This window comes from Neomonachus schauinslandi, chromosome 8 (genome assembly GCF_002201575.2).
Source record: "Neomonachus schauinslandi chromosome 8, ASM220157v2, whole genome shotgun sequence".
NCBI classification, from domain to species: domain Eukaryota; kingdom Metazoa; phylum Chordata; class Mammalia; order Carnivora; family Phocidae; genus Neomonachus; species Neomonachus schauinslandi.
In genome coordinates, this window is record NC_058410.1 from 40,329,100 (window position 1) to 40,347,434 (window position 18,335).

The 18,335-nt window shown below is 37.1% G+C and overlaps 1 pseudogene; it reads right to left on the reverse strand.

Annotated features, from left to right (window-relative positions):
• Nucleotides 1–6,524: 6,524 nt before the first annotated feature.
• On the reverse strand, nucleotides 6,525–6,703 carry LOC123325660 (annotated as a pseudogene).
• Nucleotides 6,704–18,335: the final 11,632 nt, after the last annotated feature.

Sequence of the window (18,335 nt, forward strand, 5' to 3'; positions counted from 1 at the left end):
GGGCACTAACTAACTTTGGCCTCTTCCCAGCACAAACTGAGTGAATTTAAAGATCCATTGTCCTTTCTAAGAATCTGAGAGCCAGACTGAAATGGAAAAGGGACCTAAGGAAGAGTATGGTTAGGACTCACTAATGAGGTACAAAATAAAAGAATGTTCTTTTTTCTCTCCTTCAACAGATTATAGAATCCATGTGGAAAAATTGAACATAAGATCATTTAATAAGATTTTGAATACATTATATGTTAAAAAAAAAAAGAAGAAGAAGAAGATAGCAGGAACGGAAAAATGAAGGGGGGCAGAATCGGAGGGGGAGACGAACCATGAGAGACTATGGACTCTGAGAAACAAACTGAGGGTTCTAGAGGGGAGGGGGGTGGAAGGATGTGTTAGCCTGGTGATGGGTATTAAAGAGGGCACGTTCTGCATGGAGCACTGGGTGTTGTATGCAAACAATGAATCGTGGAACACTACATCAAAAACTAATGATGTAATGTATGGTGATTAACATAACATAATAAAATAAAAATATATATATATAATATCATAGAACATCCTATATATCCCAAATCATCAAAATCAAATAATTTTGGCAGTGAGATTACTATCCATATGGCTGAGAAATAAATCATGTTTATTAAAGACTAAAAAAAAAAATAAGATTTTGAATGACTTGCACCGTAGGACCTTTTGATTTCCTGAGGCCACATCTATGTAAATACCATCTGTATATAAGTTGGGTGTTAACAATGGGGGTAGGAATTGGAAAAATTGTGAGAATCAGAGGAGCTTTGGCTTTCCTTGTTCTGATTCAGGGTACCCCCCAAATAGCAAAATACCTCAAGAGTTCTAAGTAGAGTATTTCATGGAGGTCTCAGAAACTCCCTTCCCCAGAGGTTCTTTGTGCTTTACTTAGTATAGACTACAGATGAAAAGTAGGTTCCCTGGCTTTCATGGGGATGGAATAAGGGAATCTGATTTGGCAATTCCTGCTCTCCTCTATCTGCTAGCATTTAAGCCTCAGCCCACTGCCTTTTAGCTTCTGCCCGCACTGCAGACGAGACACAAGCCTCAGAACATGTCTCATTCCCCTGCCAGCTCCAAGATTCTACTGTGATGTCTCAAAGATACCTCAAAAGTGTTCTTTTAACATAAATTTAATCTTTACCCATACCTGGCCTTTCTCCAGTTTTCACCACGTTTGTAAATGGCACCATCAGCCACCCCACGGCACAAGCCAGAAAATCTGGAATCATTCTTTTTTTTTTTAAGATTTTATTTATTTATTTGAGAGAGAGAGAATGAGATAGAGTATGAGAGGGGGGAGGGTCAGAGGGAGAAGCAGACTCCCCGCTGAGCAGGGAGCCCTATGCAGGACTCGATCCCGGGACTCCAGGATCATGACCTGAGCCGAAGGCAGTTGCTTAACCAACTGAGCCACCCAGGCGCCCCTGGAATCATTTCTAACACTCTATTCTCTAAAATCAAAATCCGTGTCAAGGTCTATCTATTTTGCTTCCTGAATATTTGTCCAATTGTCATCCACCCCGTCTCTACAACCACCATCTTAATTCAAGCAGCCACTGTCTTTTATGAATCCTTTTGATGTGGGAAACAAAGGCAGAAGAAAAATTATTAAATCTCCTTACTACTTACAGCCCATTGACAAGTCTTTGAAACAGGCAGAGTGACATTCCTCTAGGAGCTCAGCTGCCTCGATGTTAATACTTTGCTAAGGGCAAGAGGCAATCTTAGCTTGAGCCCCAGGATCCTGTAGATCTACTTTAACATATAAAAATTCCTTTGGAAACTTCCTTTTTCTTTACACCCCCAAGATACATGTCGCCAATCATCCTCTAAGCATATGACCCACTGACATACATCTGAAGAGTCTCATGACTGAGTTTTTACTAAACAGTGATAAATGACCTTTTCTTAAAAATAGCTAGCCCCCTCAGGATCCTGGAGACCTTGTTTCCAAAATGCCAGGAACTGGAGGAACTGTGGGGAATCAGAGAGGCTTTGGCTTTACTTGTTCTGACTCAGGGTACCCCCAAATAGCAAAAAACCTCAAGAGTTCTAAGTACAGTATTTAACGGAGGCTCTGAAAGTCCCTAACCCTCTCCCAGCTTGAAAGTATATAATGGGCCACTCCTCACAGCCCCAGCACAGCTCTTTGTGCCCACAGGTCCTGTCCCTGTGCTATAATAAAACCACTTTTTTTTTGCACCAAAGATGTCTCAAGAATTCCTTCTTGGCTTCGAACCCTAACATCTTTCCTACATCACTATGGCAACAGCCTCTCAACTGTTCTTCCTTTGGCCATGCCTGATCTCCAGTTCTTTCCCGACACTGGAGCCTGAGTGACCTTTTAAAATACAAATCTGCATCTTCCTAGTGACAAAAGGTGTTGAGACCCTTTTCATGTGCTTCTCTGCTATTTGTATATCTTCTTTGGTGAAGCGACTGTTCAAATCTTCTGTCCATTTTTAATTGGGTTGTTGGTCTTGCTGCTACTGAATTTCAGAGTCCTCAGTATATTCTAGATACAAGTCATTTGTTTCTTCATTTTCTTCATTTTTTTAATTGTATTAATGGTTTCATTGGTGTGTCAAAATTTATCAGGTATGTACATTAAATATGTGCAGCTGACTCTATGCTGATTATAGCACAGTAAAGCCATTTTTAAAAATCTAAATTTTTTTATTATTATGTTCAATTAGCCAGCATATAGTACATCATTAGTTTTTTAACATAATAAATAAATAAATAAATACATAAATACATAAATAAATAAATCTTACCTTGCTCCTCTCCTGCCTAAATGCCTTCATATGACTTCCTCCTGCCCTCACGTTAAAGAACAAAATTTCTAACATTGTATATACCTGGCCTGCCACTAACATTTAAAGGACTCGGGGTAAGAACTCAAAGGGAGGCTGACATGCCATTGTGTCTCAACCATAAAAGTTATGGATCCAACGATGCCCACAGCCTCACCTGCGTCCCAGCTAGAACTCAAAGCCTACCCCTCTACCCTTTCCCGACAGGTCATCCTGTGGCTCCTTGCAGGCCTGAGCACTAGCACAGATCTGATGAGGCGGGCGGGTAGAAGCTGATCTGGAATCCCCTAAACCTGGGGTGGGGACTAACCTGGACTTGGTGTTGTGCTGACATGACTAAAGATGCCGGAGGCCACCATGAAAAGCCTGAAATGAAACCAACCCAGGGAAAGCAAAGCGTATACAGTCAGACCCTTCAGACATGAATTGAGCCTTTGAACCAAGTCCCTAAAGCTAGCTCCATCTATGACCTTTTCATAAATTCTCTTTTTTGTTAAATCTAGATGATTAATTAATCCATTATGCAAACAATCCTCTGTGATGGAAGTTCTTAGACCATTTTATTTTGTAACATCAAAATACTCGTATGTTCCATTTAATAAAATATGCTAAAACTGATAGAATGTTTAAGTATTATTCTAAAATATAATAAATCATTTCTTTTTCATTGTCCAAGAATGTAAGATCATTGAAATTGTACATATTCACCTTAGCTCCTTATGGATCATGGTGCTGAAATTATTCACCCATACTCATTTATTTCTTCCACTCTCTATGTAAGGATGTAAGCTGATGTTATACTAATTTTAACTTAAAACTTATATTCTGTAACTCTGATTCTTTCATACCTCATATAAAACATAAAATCTCAGCAATTTAGAGATAGTCTTTTGGTTGTATATTAATATAGTGTGAAGTGGAAGAGAATTTTGTTATACACATGTCTATAGTAGAAATTTAAGGAAAAGCCACTTGACGATTTTATAATTCTCTAAACTGACACTTTAACCTTACTGTTTTTAATTATTTAAGATGTATTAGTTTATACCTAAGAATGTTTCCTTTCAAATAATAGGCTATTTTTCTCTGTTACTGAAGATTGTACTAGAAGAGAAAGTGAAAGATTAGCGAAGAGACTGTGTTGTGCTAAGCATGATTCAACTAATAGATATTTTTTCCAATTTTCCTACACCTGAGAGCAGTTTATGATTTTGGTATGGCTTTTATAACACGAATGCATCCACAGGCTTTAGAAAGGAAATACTGTGACAGATTGACCACTCTTTCATGGCTATTTCCTTTATGTATTAACTAATGACAATAAATGAAATAAAGATTTTTTTAATAGTGAAATTAAAGGAACAAAGAGAGAAAAGTTGCTTTGGGAGATCTTGGCAAAATCTCCACGTGGAGTTGAATCTCCTGGCACCTGCTTTATGGTATTTTTTTCTTCTTAAGAAAACAAAGTATTAATTTTTAACGCTGTTCTTGAGCAAAGTAAGCCAACCATGCATGCATAGCTTGAATTGGAATTGCTGGGCCATAGATTAACCTTCAATTTTGGAAGATAATGCCAAAATGTTTTCCAAAATGGATGCACCAGTTTAGGCCCCCACAAGTGGATTCACATCTTCCCCAACACTTAGTACTGACAAACTTTTTAAAGTAGGCTCATCAGATGCGTATAAAATGACAATTTTGTCTTGATTTGTATTTTCCTAATCTCTAATGAGGTGAACATCTCTTCGTGTGTTTATTGGTCTATGGTTCCTTCCTCTGTGAAATATCTATTCATCTTCTGCCCAATATCATGTAGATTGTTTGTGTTTTTCTTATTGCATATTCTTGATCCTAATTGTTTTAGAGTGTGGTTGTCATGAATATCTTCTGCAAATTTGTACCTCACTTTCTTTAATGTAGCTTTTGATAGCCAAAATTCTCACTTTTTAATTTTTTTAAAGATTTTATTTTATTTGACAGAGAGAGAGCACAAGTGGGTGGATCGGCAGGCAGAGGGAGAGGGAAGGGGAGAAGCAGGCTCCCCGCCGAGCAGAGAGCAGGGTCCAGTGATCGTGACCTGAGCCAAAGGCAGATGCTTAACCGACTGAGCCACCCAGGCATCCCTTTAAGTTCTTGCTTTTAATATTGTCAAATTTATTAATATTTTATTTTATGGTCAATGTGTTTTGTCTTATTTAAGGAAACAGCTTACCCAAGTTCCAAAAGATAATTATATGCATTTTCTACCAAGAGTTCTAAAGTTTTAACACTTGAGCTCTTAACTATCTGGACTATATTTTTACATGTCGTGAGAAGTAGGGACCCAAACTATATTCACCTCTGTAATTTTCAACATTCCATACATGTGTAGATCTCTGCATCCTATTTTATGCTACTAATCAATTTTAAAATCCCTCTACTATTGTTAAGTCATCTTAATTTTTATGGCTTTGGGATAATCCAGTATCTGGAAGAGCAAGTCTCCCCAACTTATTATTCTTCTTTGGAAATATCCTAACTATTCATGGCCCTTATTTTTATATATATACACTAAAATTCTATTAACATCCATAAAAAATTTGTTTTTTTAGTTGGAATTACATCTATTTTATAGATCAATTTGGAATAATTGACACCTTTATATTGTCTTCTTATTTATGTAAATGATGTATCTCTTTATAGAGTCTTCAATATTGTGTAATAATGTTTCATCATTTTCCCTCTAATGCTTTTGTACATATATTATATAGACTTAGATAATTGGGGTTCCCTGAGACTATGGAAAATAATATTTTCTCCTTAATTATATTTTCTAGTGGTTTGCTGCCATTTCATAGAAATATAACTGACCTTGGGAAACATCTGATCTGTAGCCTGTTCACTACTATCCTATTATTTTTAATAACCCATAGATTATTTTTCTAGGTAAATAATGATAGCATATATAAATTATGCTATTTCAACTTACTCATCTCTGATATAATTTTTCCTATAATATTGTACTTAGAACTTCAACTCAAGGTCACATATAAGGCAAAAGCATTGTTGTCTCATTCCTGATTTTTAAAGGAATGCTTCTCATGTTCACCTATTTACTATGTCATTTCCAGGATTTTTATAAATCATCTCTTTTTATAGTAACAATGTTCCCTTAACTTCCAGGTTCCCCAATTATATTTATTATGAATGGGTATGCTGGTGGGTCATATGCCCTTTTGCCATCTAATATAGTGTGCCTTTAAAGCTTAAAATAAAGCAAGAAAGTCTTTGATCTACTCCACCATCTGCCTCCTGGCTACAGGATGTTAGGTCTGTGCCAACCAGAAACCTAGCAAGACATATTTCCTTGGATATTGCAAACAGGAACATTACATTTTAGATTGTTATAATTCTGTTCCCTCTTTCCTGCCCTTTCCTTCTCCTCCCTTGAAATTAGAAAAGGGCAGGACGTAGCTAGCATAATGCTCCCTTAGAAGTGTGGTTTCTACATACAAGGTGCTATTATCTCAAGCAAACTTTAAAACCACTTAAGCAGTAAATGATGAATATGGTAGTTTTTTTGCCAGTATATCCCCAAAGTGTCAGAGAACTAAGCAGTGAGGACAGAATATTCCAATTCATTTCACATTTGTTTCACAACTGGAAGCTGATCCCACCAAACCTACCCTCTAGCTAAGATAGCTAGTTCAGATAGCTCGTCTATCTGAGGAGAGGGATCTATCAGTTATTATCTGTGTAGCAAGTTTAGTTAAAAAAACAAAAAACAAAAAACACTACTCACACTGTATGTAACAAATGCCACATCTGAATGATTATTTCTTTTACTACACTTGATCTTAGCCAAAAGGCCGAGAAGCGATAACCAAAATGACACATGAAATCTGTGGGCATATCTACAAAAAAGTAAAGGTCACATTATCCTGACAACAGAGAACAAGAGTATACCCTTGAAAATTTTATCAAAACAAACAGAAGGAAAAAAACCAGAAAAATATATCTGGCATATCAATAGGTGCGAGTGGCTTCTATAAGACAAGAGCAAGAACCGGGGCGCCTGGGTGGCTCAGTCAGTTAAGCAGCTGCCTTCAGCTCCGGTCATGATCTCAGGGTCCTGGGATCGAGTCCCACATCAAGCTCCCTGTGGGACTCTCCGTCTGCTGCTCCCTCTCTTGTGTTCTCTCTCTCACTCTCTCTCTCTCGCTCACGCGCACACACACTCTCTCTCTCAAATAAATAAATAAGATGTTTAAAAAAAAAAGACAGGAGCAAGAACCCATAAGAAGAGAACAGATTGAAATAAAGGATAAGCCTAATGAAAACAACAACAACAAAAAGACTGAGATTCAAAAATAAGCTGAATGGGATCAAAAGACTCAAGGAAATTAATAACTAAATAGAAGGTATTATAATAAGTAATAAATAGAATGATATTGTTTGAAGAGACTCTCCAGAATGCAGGGAGACATTGTGAGTAGTGAAAGTGAAAATGTTAGGTATGAAGAGAATGAAAATGCAGCCTAATTATTACAGGTATCATTAAGGTAGACATCAAAACGAATGGAATAAACAAAATCATAATTGAGAAAAACCTTCTGTAGCTGAATATAGGCATCAGTATATAGATCAAAATACCACATCATTTCATATAATAAATGAAAATAGAATCCAAACTCTAATTCTAGCAATATTTTTTAATCAAGTATAATTCAAATAAGTAAACATATAAATAAGGGGAAAAGCCAATAGACATTCAATCAGAGTTGAAAAGATGCATAAAATGTTATCAGAAGTACAGCTGACCAGTCTTTCCATTATAGCATTTACATACCAAATCAATATAGAGTAATGTCACAGAGTGTTTGAAAACAGCTGTGGTTCAAATCTGTTTTCATTATATGTGAATGTAGAAGACATGTTCTCTTTGAAAAATCAATCAACAGGCATTCTTATTATACCATTTTCATGTGTTGTTTGTCTGCAGGAAGAGACTACATTAGGCAATGGACTTGAGAACCCAATTTACTCTGTAATTTTATTTCTCTTACAAATTAGTAAATTCTGATGGCATACATCCAATCCTGACTGCCTAGTTTTGCCTGCCCCTGGGACAAGATCAACCTTTGCTGTCAAAATGTGTTTCAAAATTCTCAAGATCAAGTCCAAATTTAGAACAATGATAAACACTTTAAGGAAATGGCTTGCAACTCATCGAAAAGATACATACATTAATCCTTTCTCTAAAGGGAGGCCCTTAGGTGTGGGAAGGGAGGATGTGTTCAGTTAAAGAAAGCATATAAAAATACTCATTGTTTTGACTTATAATATCAAGGATCAGCATGCAGTTTTTATCAAAGAGGTGATGGGTCATAGAAGATTGAAGTAATGCTTCAGTTCAAGATTTCTTGGGGATCCTTTTGGAGAGGATAGTTTTTCTGTCTCTTTGAACATCTCCTTTTCAAAATTTTAACAGATCAGAATTGAGTTAAAATTTATAAATTTTGTCAGCAAGGATTGAATCATTATAATATGTAGTCTTTCCATTTAGAGGCCATAGGTTTTAGCTCCATTTATCCAAAGTATGATACTTCTTTCAGGAAAATGTTTACTTTCCGCAAAAAGTCTGTGTCCTCAATCCTTTTACTCTCTTCAAGACAGCTTTCAATTGAACAAATAATTAAAACAAAAACAAAATGAAGCAAAACTCCATAACCCAGGGATTAGCATTTTTAATCTTAAATCTATTCAAATTCTATACTCAAATAAGTTAATATAATAATCTTTGGCTGCCCTATATTAAAATCCTATTATGAGAAGATTTTCTTGTTTTGACTTTGAAAGATTACTGTCCAGGCTTAAAACACAGGGTTTCTTCCACTGGCTCTCTGTACATTTTTCCTTAGATAAATTTCCTAACCACTTTAACCATCTGAATCCTGGTCTAGAAATGATGACGTTACTCTAGATCATCACTCAGGTTCCTTCTTTGTTAAATGTCCTAGGATTCTTTAATACTTCTACATTATGTTGGTCTATTTTCAAATTTAACTTCATGGAAATGCTGTCAGAGAGGTTAAGAGATCTTGGACCTATTTATGTTAACAGTGACCTTGTATGAGCCTTATCCACTCACCCAGATGGAATTGGGGAAGGAAGAAGGAACTAAATAGCTATGTTTGAGGTTCTCTGGTAAATAAAGCTAACTTTAACCTGGAAATCTCATAAATTTTGTTTCAAAACAAGTTTTATTTCAAAATTTGGTTATTCACTTAATGAGGAACATACACTAATCACCTTCAAAAATGCAAAAGCACTCATTTTAAGTCGTTATAATGATACATGCTCAACTCACTATTATTTTTCAAGTATTTACGGTTAACAAAATGGCCCCAGTCAACATCAAAGAAAATGCTCAGCAAAGACTCATTTTATTGTTAACCTCAATTTTGAAACAAGTAGTGCATTCAAGAAACCACATTTACAAATTTATTCCTCAAAAACCTCCATTTTCTCATTTCTTGCATTTTGTGGTTTTCATTTTATCCATTTTGGATAATACAACATAATATATATATATAACTATGTATATATAATATATAAAAGCATTATATATGACAGAAAATAATATAGAATATAGTAAGATATAGTAATACATAATATAACAATGTAAAAATAGAGCGACTTTATTTAAATAAAATCAGAATGTTATAACAAATTAAGATGTTTATTGTTTTCAAAAAGAGCCACTTTAAAAAAATTAGCTATTCAATTGACCAATTTAATAATTAACGTAAAACTACTCCTCAGCCATAGTTTTACAGTCAAAAAGAAAAAGAAAAGAATTACACCTAAAAAGCTTAAAGTGGCTATAACAATTAAATGCTAAAAAAAGTTCAACTAACCCAAAAAAAAGGCAGGTGCAGAAGAAAAAAGGAACAAAGAACAAATAGGATTGGACAAATAGAAAACAAAGAAAACATGGTAGAATTAAGTACATGTACATATATATTCCTAGGATATGCTTTCTACAAGAAAGTTTACTTTAAATAGAAAGTCACATATGTTAAAAGTGATAGGAAAAATATCATGCAAATGTTAATCTAAGAAAGCTGAAGTGGTTGTGTTATTATGAGACAAAATAGAACAGTACAAGGAAACTTACTGGGGACAAAGAGGGATATTTTATAATGATGAAAGTCTCAGTTACTCTTTCTTGCAAAGGGGCCTGAAGAAGTAATGAAATATAGAGTGATGAAAATACTCTCTGTCTTGATTAGTCTGTTGTATACTTGGGTGTACATTTGATAAAATTACCAAACTGTACACTTTAAATAGATACATTTGTTGCATTTGAATTATATCTTAATAAAGTTTTTAAAAAGGGGCGTCTGGGTCGGTTAAGTGTCCGACTCTTGATTTCAGCTCAGGTCATGATCTCAGGGTCATGAGATTGAGCCACATGTTGGGCTCCAAGCTAGGTGGGGAGTCGGCTTGAGATTCTCTCTCTCCCTCCGACCCTCCTGCCCACCCCCCCAACATGTGCTCCCTTCCTCCCTCTCTCTCTCTAAAATAAATAAATAAATCTTTTAAAAAATAAAGTTAAAAAAAGATGAAGAGGGGATGCCTGGGTGGCTCAGTCGTTAAGCATCTGCCTTCGGCTCAGGTCATGATCTCAGGGTCCTGGGATCGAGCCCCGCATTGGGCTCCCTGCTCAGCAGGGAAGCCTGTTTCTCCCTCTCCCACTCCCCCTGCTTGTGTTCCCTCTCTCGCTGTGTCTCTCTCTGTCAAATAAATAAATAAAATCTTAAAAAAAAAAAACATGAAGAAAAAATTGACATCTGCCAAATGAACCATAAGTAGGCTAGTGGTAGCCTTACAGCATAGCAATTCAGATCATACGCTCTTTGGCCAGACTGTCAGAGGAGAAGTCCTGCCTCTCCTCCTTACCATATAGAAAATTAGCTAAATCAGTTCATTTCTCTGTGCTTCAGTTCCTCTTTAAAATGAGCAGAGTCATAGTTAAACAGTCATTGTAAGGAGTAAATGAATTAATACAAATAAAGTGCTTAGTAAGTACTCAAGAGAAGTTAGTTATTATCATGTCCTGTATTCTCTGCTTAAGCCTGATTAACCATGGATGCTTCTGACAACCTGTAACATTATTTTAATGTATTGAAAGGAGAAGAATAGGAGGAGAAGGAGAAAGAAAAATAGCCCTTTATTGGAAATAATTTTTTAACCTAGGGATTAATTAGAATTCATTTGCATGTCTAGATTTTTAGCTTGAGCAATGCCAAACCTCTTCCTGTAATTTGATTTGCATAGTTGGCAGACGCCCTGTGGGGAGGATGGCAGCCAAATACAATTCGGAATTGTTGCCAAGAGTTCTTGTTACTTGATGTGGAGACTTTTAGGAAGAACTTCTGGACTCTATACAGGTAAGGTGTGCTTAATTAATATGTTTGAATAAATGAATGAATGGGAGGGTGTAAGACTCATTCTGAGTATGTGATGCTAGTGGCCCTGCTTCATAACTTTATAAAGGAAAAACCCAAGAAGAAAACAAAATATGATGTTGGTCCCAACGGAACTTAACAAACTTCTCAAAGCACCATGCAGGTCTACCATTTTATAAGATTTAGAAGCAGCCCTGCTCATTGCTGTCCTATTGAGCAATGGTCTCTAAATATTTTTTATTTTGCACCCCATCAATAAAAAATGCTTGTCCTTCATGTATATAATTTATTCATTTATTCATAATTCATATGTTTATATTACTATATTAATATAGTATGAATTTACATAAAAATATGAACTGAAGAATGAGATGAAGATGTAATAATATTTTTGTATACTATCTTGCTAATTGCAGATGGCTTCCTATTACCATTAGCTACTATTTTGAGGCCAAATATACTCTTAAGGGTGAGGGTTATCTTCAGTAAGAATGAGCATAAACTCACATTTCAAGTGGACTTTTTGTAACTGTGAAATTTCCAAGCCAACATTTTTTTGTTAAAATGATCTGCATGCTCCCAATTTATATCTTAGAATGTGGCTTAGAAAAACTCACACTAAGAATAAAACACATTAGCAGCACTTATTTTTTGTTATAATGTTGTACATTATTAACATTGTCTTAAATCTTCAGTATTTTTGTAGACATTTTTCCAATCTTTTTATCTCATTTTATAATGCCTAGTTTAAATAAACCTAGATAACATTATTTAAGAATTCACTTCAGTGGATCCACATACAAGCCAGTAATTCACAGTAAGCTGAAATGGGATGAAAAATGGGACTAGACTACCACTAGACTACCACGTCACTTTTTCCTCAGGACATTTCATGACAAGTGACTGACATTATACCTGTGTGAAGGGCCAGTATCAATCCACATCTAAAGATAGTAAAGATTAATGTAAATCTCATTTTATATAAAGTTAAATATAAATAGGAGTACTAATAATTTCTTCTGGAATCTTAATAGATCATCTTGCAGACTCTGGGATTCATGTACCCTCCTTGAGAGACCAATCAGGAAAGAAAGTCCACAAGCCACATAAAGAGGAGAGAACCCTCAAGGATAGCACATATGAATTTGTAGTCTAGACCTACATATTATAATATACGTCTTTCTTTTCCTATAACTGAACTTGATTACTAACTCAACTTCCAGTTTTTATCTAAGGGCAGAAAACTTGACATAGTCCCTTTTCGGCAAATTCAGTAAAATTTGTGACTATTGAGGCATTTTAGGTTTACACTAAGACAATTCAAGGATTCCCTCTTCTTCCTTCTCTATGAGGTTTCATCCAAGATCAGAAGACCAGGGATGAAATGGAGGTGCCAGAGAACAGGGGCCAGGAAGGAAGTGGCCTTACAGTGGTATCTCGGCATCTAGTTCTCAGTCCTCTTTGGACATTGGCCCTCATCCCCCGTGCATCTGATGCCGCTGGTCCCTGCTCCACAGGAGAGAAAGGGCAGTGTCGAGAAACATTACCAGACTTTTGGCTGGAGCCACCGCTTGAGGCTAGACTTCGAGGCACCTATTGTCACCACTGACGAACAGGGAAGGGGAAAGCCAAAAAAAAAAGAAGAAGTTGTAAAAGCTAACACTTTTGAGTTGAAAAAGGTTGAACTTCTGAATTATTTGAAGGTCCCTGGGACAATCAAGAAAAAGGGTACAGTCTCTGGAGAGAAGTCCTCGAGGGGGTGGAAGTCCGAGAAGTCCGGTACAGTGAACGAGTTGCCTTAGGAGTGGCAGCATTTCTCTCACCGAAACTGAAGGCATATGGCACAGCGTGTGGCCACAGAAGCAGGGAATCCAGTGGATGGGATTGGAGAAATGAGAAAATACTTCCCTGATTTTCCTCTCTGGAAGACTAAAAATAAACTGTAAATGAATTGAGATTATCTAGGTTTGATGGAGATGAGGTAGAATCTGCTTTGTGGAATTCCTGTTTGAAACCAAGTTTGAATGTAGAAAAATAAAATTACATTTCTTATACAACTGAGTCTTGCGGGCTCATAGTGGTACCCACAATACGTAGAAGCTTCTCTCTACCAAATACACGCACTACAGAACCTAATCATCTTGAGGTGAGAGATGGGAGAGAATTGGTGTGTGGGAATGAGGCGGACTCTAAAGTCAAACTAATTTCAGATAAACCTCTGGGTGTGAGCAAATGACTGAATTCTTAAATTTTCTAGGTAGGGGAATGGGAATCTATGTAAGGGAAGAAACAAGAGTCAACAGAGCTTTATGAATTGCTACAGAAATTCAGTCTTCTAAATCCCTGGAAAATACCTAGGAAAGAGTGAAAGTTATATTAGAGCCCATTCCTTAGGTTCTGAATTTCTTTAAAAAATTGTCTGTGGAAACACAGCAAGACACAGAATTTCTTTAACCTTGCAGATTTGCCATCAAGCGGTGGCTTGAGGTATGTGCCGGGAGACAGACCTTGCTTTGGGAGAGGAGTTTGGACTCCCCTCCCCAGTAAAGCCAGAGAGAACCACTTAGTCCCTGAGAAAGAACTGCCTCAGACAACTGCTAAATATTTAGTCTGGAGAAAACACTTTTCTTTTTCTTTGCCTTTAGGAAAACAGCATTTTGTTCTTAGCTTACACTCTTAAAAAGAAACCATAGCTAAAAACAACAAAGACCATGCAGGCTTAGGCAGACTCAATAGATCAGAGAGGGGCCCCAGACCCTAGGCAGCCTAAGCTCAACTAACATTTTCTTGAACTGAACAATTGAGGCAAAGACTAGCCAGTCACCATGTGGAGGGAGTGGATATGGCCAGAACTTTGGTGGGGAAACTGGCCACATTTTCTGTAGACTCTGAGTGCCATAAGGCTTGGTTTGCTGGAAGGGAGAGAGACTATCTCAGTTCATACCTATTGTCCTGGCAAAATTAGAAATGGTGTCCCCTTTCTCTTTCAAAAGTGTCCGAAGCTTGGACAAAGTGTAAAAAGCATCCTAGCTATAAGCAAAGCCAACCCTTCACTCCTTATGTAAAAGCTTTCATCAGAACTTATTCGTGAAGGATGGCTTCAGCCTGTATGATGGTCAGTGTCCTCAGAGGAGGGTAAGGAGGGCCAGGAGTGGCTTAGGCCAGCACTGGAAGGAGGAAAATCCCCTCTAAAAATGACTGGCAATTCTACTCAAGCGGGTTGCAAGCAGAAGCCACTATTGGGGCTTAACCCTGGAGGCGGGGGAGGAAATGTCACCCAGAGGACTGTGGGATACATTGCATGATGAGGAACTTACTCTTCTTGTGAAATAGATTTTTGTATGGAAAAACGAGCTCTCAATTTTTTTTAGAGATTGCAGACAGGGACAAACGCACCTAAATGAGAAGTCAGTTTTCTTTCTCAGAACATAAAGAGTGACTAGAACAAAATAGTATTTGGAAAAGTAAATCATTGATTCTTTCTTTTTTGCTCCTTAGCCTTTTTCTCAATCACATTAGTAAATTACCTAGCTAGTCAGCTAAGTCACCAAGGGAGGAGAGTTTTCCACAGACAAAGGTGGGAATAGGGGTATGGTAGAAAGCCTGGGGTGGGGAGTAGATTTTCAGTCAGAGAAGTCGAAGTATTTGGGACTGGGGACTCAGGCATAAACAAGAGCCAGTCCCCCCATCTCAGATTCTATAAGGCCCATAGGAAGGAAAGATGACCTGGGCAGAGGCAGACGGATGAGAGAAAACGAAGGGAGTTGAGGAGGGAAGCCAGAGAGCTTGGGAGCTAGTGAGTCCCTGATGAGGCCCAGGGTCCTTCACTGGCTCCCTTTCCCCAGGCCTAGTCCTAAGGTGTAGTACAGAATGAAATCCTGTACATGTTTGGAAGGATCTGAGAAAGAGTTTGTGCCTCAGTTCTCAAGTGGAGAGAGAGGAGGTAGCAAGCTTAATTAAGTTCCTTTCTTACCCAGAAGCAGAGCAGAGTGTTAAAATATAGATAGCCATTTGCTTATCTAAGTAGGTGTGTCTGACACAGAACTTTCCTGAGCTAAATGTGCTGAAAAGACGTGTGAAAATAGCTAAGTGTGAAATGAAACCAGAAAGGCCTGTAGCCAGGATGTGGTAGTTACCTGACAGGAAACTCTAGAGCAATGGTACTTCTCAGCAAGGGTACCGGCATTCATAGTGATGAAAATCGAGGACAAGAGGTATCCGACCATACTTTGCTCCCTGGGGACCCACCATCATCACCTGGAATGTATGCCTAACAGCAAGGATGAAGGTGGAGGTAATAATAGTAGTAGCCAAGATACAGGGCTTCCTACAGACCAGCCACTATTCTATGTAGTTTATACTACATTTAACTCTCACAACAATCCTAAGATATAGGTACTGTTATGAAACCCATTCTGCAGATGAAGAAGCAGGCACACAGAGGTTAAGAAGAAAAATCCAGGGGCGCCTGGGTGGCTCAGTCATTAAGCATCTGCCTTCGGCTCAGGTCATGATCCCAGGGTCCTGGGATCGAGCCCCACATCGGGCTCTCTGCTCCGCGGGGGGCCTGCTTCTCCCTCTCCCACTCCCCCTGCTTGTGTTCCCTCTCTCGCTGTGTCTCTCTGTCAAATAAATAACAAATCTTTTAAAAAAAAAAGAATAAAAATCCAGAATTAATTTAGATTAAGTAGAATTGACTGACATCAATTTTATGATAACTTCTAGACTGCTCAAAAAATTATATATGTGTGTGTATGTATAAGTGTATGATATAATTGAATTTTCACACAAAGATTTAAACCCACTGAAAAGATGCTTAGTGTGAATTTTTAATTATGAGTTATTATATATAACAGATAATGGCAAATCAAAGTAACAGCATAGTTAAAAAAAAAAAAAACCCACAAAACAAACAAACAAAACCCCAAACCAGAAAAAGTCAGAGTAACCGAAGCAATCCTAAAGAACAGGATAAATGCCACAATATTTCCTCTTCAACGTAAACCTAGCCTTTCAGTGTTTCCTTATTCTCTCATTTATCAGCTACCTCGTGACTTCATTTTTCTCTCTTCATGGGCCTTATCTTAGAGTAAGTCATTTCAATGCTGTTTTTATCAATAGCTTATATTTCTTTCACAAGACCCAGGGTTAGACTAAGTTTCTTGTCTCTGTTCATTCTGCCTTTAACACCAGTAGATCCCAGAGTAAGAGTAAAAATGGAGGCTCACATACTGTTAAGTACATGTTCTATGATTTCATGAGGGTGACAAGTGGCAAAATATCAGAAACAAAAGAATTCAGTTATTATTGCCCATGTCTGATTGCACTGTTAATGAACTACCAACATATGAATGGGTAATAATGACAAGCATAATTTATGAATTATTATACAATTATTCCATAAAATATATTTTCTTGCCTTAATTTAAGCAAAATAATTAGGTAGTAATAATCAAGATTTTCCCCCTATTTTGTATTCTATTGGGAGTAATTATTCTAAAGAATTAAAAGAAAATATGTAACTATATTCAATATGTACAAAACTTGAACAGTTTCATTAAAAAGGAGATTAAAATTAACATAAAAATGTAAACATGAAAATTATTTGTATGTTTTCAAAACACTTTTCTTCTGAAATGTCCAACATTATCTATTAAAATTATAAAGCCAATACAAAAAACTAATGAATATTAAACATATTTAATATAATAAATATTAAACATTTTAATTTTTAAAATTCATATAGATCTTGTTATATATGTCAATAAAGTGTAAACCTCTCAGAATTCTAGTATTCAATTTTCATCTAGTTGAACTGGCCTCACAACGTATATCCAAAAGTAATATCAATTACATACTACTGTAAACCTTAAAGATAAAATAGCTAACTACTTTACCAGCAAAATGAGCTTATTTGGGAATAGCAGAGGAATCGGAATTCCAGAGATGCAGACTATGGTGAACTATAAGCAAGTCCAGAGAACAAGGGAGTGGAAGTTTCTTTTATAGTGGAAAAGGAGGTGAAGAGGGGCTGTTTGGAATGAAACGGTGTTCAAGATTGTGGCAACTTATTGGCTGAAATGTGGCAGTTTCTCATTGGCTGGACTGTTGCTGGGCGAGGAGCAAAATCTCCCTTCCTCCTCTTGGGGTAGTAAACTAAGCCGCTTCCTGTTGGGTAAAATAAACTGCAACAAATAAGTGGTACATGGGTGAAGGCTCTCCATCCACAGCTTCCCAGCCCCATTTTGAATGAGGTTTTCCTTCACACCTTTTCACAAGGCTATTTCTCCACCACAGGCAACTGTTGTGAATGCTGTTAAAATTTATAGGTAAAACTGGAACCACAAATTGCAGTACGAAAAGAAGCAAGAGACAGTATGTCTGGGATTGTGGGAAATGATATTTCGTAATGCAAGAATCTACTGCATTCTTACTACCTGTGAGAAACAATTTGACCAATTTGGTTTTTATCTTGGCTAAATGTTTCTCCTGCTCAAATCTTCCCTGCCCTTGAAGCATTGTTTGTCTCTGACAGAGGCAAAGGAACAGCCCACAAATATTCATGGCCATTAGACATAGTTGCCTTTCGTTTCAAGTCTTTAATTTCCAATAGGCACAAAAAGAAGTGGTTCCCTGGGGCCTATATGGTATTAGTCATGAGAGAGGGTATGCAGGGTTATAAGTCATGCTTCTCCATTTAGGAGCACCAGATCCCTAAAAACAGACATGCACTTCTTTCCCCTAAGTAATATGGAAATGTTCACATGAACACCAATATAGAGAGAATATGAATCATCACTTTGCTTCCACTGTTACCACCATGGTCACACGTTCTTTAAAAATGTGTGCAGTATCACAAAATATTTTCAAAACTCAGGAAAATAAGGTGTTTGCCCTTTGCTGATTTGCTCCTTTAATAAGTATAGGTATCAAAGTCTTCTCCTTCTATTGAATTTCACTGGGTTCATATGGGGCCAACCCTCTTTGTTCCTTGCCACAGTGGGGAGAACCAATACCAGTCATTGCCCATCCAAGTACC